The following is a 3,577-nucleotide window of genomic DNA, read 5'->3' on the forward strand; positions in this document are numbered from 1 at the left end:
GAGTTGTTTATTAAATAATATTGATAGTGTATTGGCTAAAGAATTTAAGACGTGACATTAATAAAAAGTTATTTATTGTTTATTATTTATGGAAGATCCCAAGCAGAGACTACACCAGGATATATATTGTGATATAAGCATTTTGTTGTTAAAGATATTCAAAATTTATCTAAGCGTTCCATAGTAACAATATATTATTAAAAAAATCACTTTTCCTCTTTTCTCGATTAAGTATTATCTTTTATGGCATAGTATATAAATTATTATAATCACTGAATACATAGTTAGTGAAAAATTATGATATTAATTAATTGAATTAATAATTTAAGCGATGATACAAGTAACAGTTATCCAAGAACATTCAAAAGTCATCTTAAGTTAATGGTGACAATGTCATTGTCAAGTAATGTTTATGTACGTATCCATACCAGTGAAAACTTTACTACATATAATTTGCCGTGTAAAAAAAGGAAAAGTAGAGATAGCCGTAAAATATTTGCGCCTGTGCTCTTAAATAATTTTTTTACATATAAACAAAATAAAATCAAGCAATAAAATGTTTAACAACAAAAAAAGTCAATAATATGTAATAACAATATACGCTATTAATTCCATTTTCGAAGTTGCCACAATATATTTTATAATTTCATTTATTTCGTACCGTTTCGTACCTACACCACTGGTAAAATGGTGATTTTTTATGTTACTTTTAATTTTACATGTAAATTTTTCTCATTTTATAACTTAACCATGTAATTTTAATTATGTAATAAGGTACATTGAAGTGTTAATTTTCAAATTATTAATCATTTAAGAGGCAATATCTAAGAATATAGGAGTATTTATTGAATTTTCATCTACGCACACATAACAGAAATATTTATTTACCTGTAAAATGTAATTCGCACTTATTTCCTGCTGCTGTCGCTTTTACAACCGTAAGCCGGACACATCACCACTATAAAGAGTTAAAAAAATTGCTAGTTTTCACTCAGAAATCGCACAAAAATCACTAATAAAACAAGTGATGAAAAATCTCAATGAGAACCAACCGTATTAAAATAAGGATTCACTTTCGTTCGAAAAACAGATTGCGTGTTAGATCTCCAGAGAAAGAAAATTTTTTCCATGCTCTAAGGGGGTTAGGTTATCTCATAACTATGTGGGCGGAAGCGAGAGGGAGGGGAATGCCTACGTCACTCGTACGACAAAGTCAAGTTTGACAGTTGTTTGTGGTTATATTTCCGTATATTTTTGTGGAATTTTCTTATAATATCGTTTATTTGTTTAATATTTGTTGAGTTTTTAAGCATATAAGGACAATATTACTATAATTACTTATTTGGGTCCTATACAAAGGCAGTAATGACTTGTGAAGTGTGTTTTCGTAACCGTGTAAAGTTAGTTTAAAAATTATAATATTACACATAATAATATGTAGTTTTGTATGTTATAATAGTAAAACATTTTTTAGATGAGTGGTGGTAACATTTGTAGCATAGCTATATGTAAAAGCAACTCCAAAATTCCTGAACCGGATGGAAACAAAATAATGTTTTTGGACATTTCCCAAATACCTTAACATTATCAAACAATAATGGATAATAAAATGTTACAAGATAAATGGGCCTCTAAACATAAGAAAATAGGTAGCAAACATTTCCTCGTGTCTGAATATGTTAATATTATGTTACGTCTTTTTTATATTTTAACCTAATAATAAATTATTTATATTATTCGTTCTTTTGTTGTTGCATACCACCAAAAATGATAAAAGTGCTGCACATTCCACGAAAAACATAATAAGTAAGTACCTACATATTAGTATTTTTGATTTTAAACTTTTTCTTCTATTTTTTTGGAGTTTTGTGCTAATTAAATTGTTTTCTCCATTTAAAACACACATAATAAGTGTTAAATGAATTCCAGTTTTTTGTTAGCAGACTATTGATTTTTAAGGGAAAAATTGATATAATTACCAATATAAGAACCACTTAATATACCTATACCCAAGAAAATCTCAAAATATATTGCAAAACCTAAAAGTTTTTGAACCTTTTATTAGCATTGACTCTTATGACAATTTTAAAATTGTCGTACGGATGACGTATTCCCGCCTTTAAAAAGCCAGCCTTTGATTGGTCTACAGTTATGAGACAACCTACGCCCTAATCTATTAACCTTGGGTCCATCGACGACTTGAGACTCAGCTGTCATTAGTGTCATTTTTTGGCTCTTCAAGACCGCATTTCACGTTGAGTACGGTTTATGAAACACAAATTTGTTCAAGGTCGACCTTAAGCATCGACGCTGACTTGAGTACCGACTATGAATACGGGCCTTAGCTTTATATGCTTTGCATGGTTGGCCTCTGCTCCATTCCGCACCTACTGCACCCTGAACTGCTTCCAGATTTACCATTGAACTGGCCGTCTTGGGACTTCGAATGAGTTGGATTCACTCTTCTGTCTTCCCACTGTTCTCTATTTCATATTTCTTATTGAAGTTTCTTTTCTTTATGTAGTGCACCTCCTCTGACTTCATTTTTTCAGACTGGATTTTCGAATTTTCTATACTTTTACACAGATTGATTGCTTTTTCCAAGCTCATCTCATCTTCTTCTAATAGTCTCTGTCTCATCGTTTCATCTGCTACCCCACAAGTTATGCAAGTCTTAATCAGACTGTCCTTCAAATTCTCTAGCTCACAATTTTTTGCCTTGTTTATAATATCTGTTATAAATTTGTCTACTGACTCACCTTCTTCTTGTTTTCTGGTGAACAGGCAATACCTTGCATTTGACACGTTACTTTTTGGCTTGAAATGTGCTTCAAATTTTTCAAACTTGTCTTTTTCTTCTGTTGAGAACTTAAACGTGTTATATATTTTGAACCCTTCGTCCCCTATTAACTGTAATAGCTGTGCACACTGGGTTATTTTAGGTTTCTTTGTTAATTCTGTAGCTTGTAAGTAGTTTTTGAATCTTTGTATGAAGAATTTCCAATTTTCATACACGTTACCTGACATTTGCATCGAGTTTATAGCTGCCTTGAATTCCATTGCATTTATATCTTCTTTTTTTTAACGTATTCGATTTAGTTCGGCACCATGTAATATTATAATGTAACACGTGGTAGGGTCCTTAGGTTAACCTTGGAGGAGAAACAACTTGTATCTATCGTGTCTAGATTCAGAATGGTTTTATTTCCGCTTCACTGTACTTGTCACTGTCAGGTCACTCTTACAATATTACCAACTTGAGTGCGTTCCGAATACTACCTATTTACATACATCACAATGACCAACACTGTATTATATTTGACGATTTAGTTTAGATCTTCTTGAACGGCAATTAAAAGCTTAAGTATTTTTTTCTGTCTACTGTATTATCTTTCTTTTGCTTAATAATAGAATATGACAACAGAAGCTTTTTTAATAGCCCCAAACATTTTTTTAACAAAATAAAAATTCTTTGAAGGCCGGGGGGCCCGGTTAATTACTTTCTAAATCGTCCCAAATTTGGTATAGGATTATATAAATACTAGTTCCAACTTTTAGCAACTGGCAAGGCTGACAA

The 3,577-nt window shown here is 31.3% G+C and overlaps 1 long non-coding RNA gene across 1 annotated transcript; it reads left to right on the forward strand.

Moving 5' to 3' along the window:
* Nucleotides 1-1,173: 1,173 nt before the first annotated feature.
* On the forward strand, nt 1,174-1,736 carry LOC126892313 (uncharacterized). Its single transcript, XR_007700781.1, has 2 exons — nt 1,174-1,400; nt 1,475-1,736. It is a non-coding gene; the product is annotated as an uncharacterized LOC126892313 (long non-coding RNA).
* Nucleotides 1,737-3,577: the final 1,841 nt, after the last annotated feature.

The sequence above is a fragment of the Diabrotica virgifera genome, chromosome 9 (genome assembly GCF_917563875.1).
Source record: "Diabrotica virgifera virgifera chromosome 9, PGI_DIABVI_V3a".
NCBI classification, from domain to species: Eukaryota; Metazoa; Arthropoda; class Insecta; order Coleoptera; family Chrysomelidae; genus Diabrotica; species Diabrotica virgifera.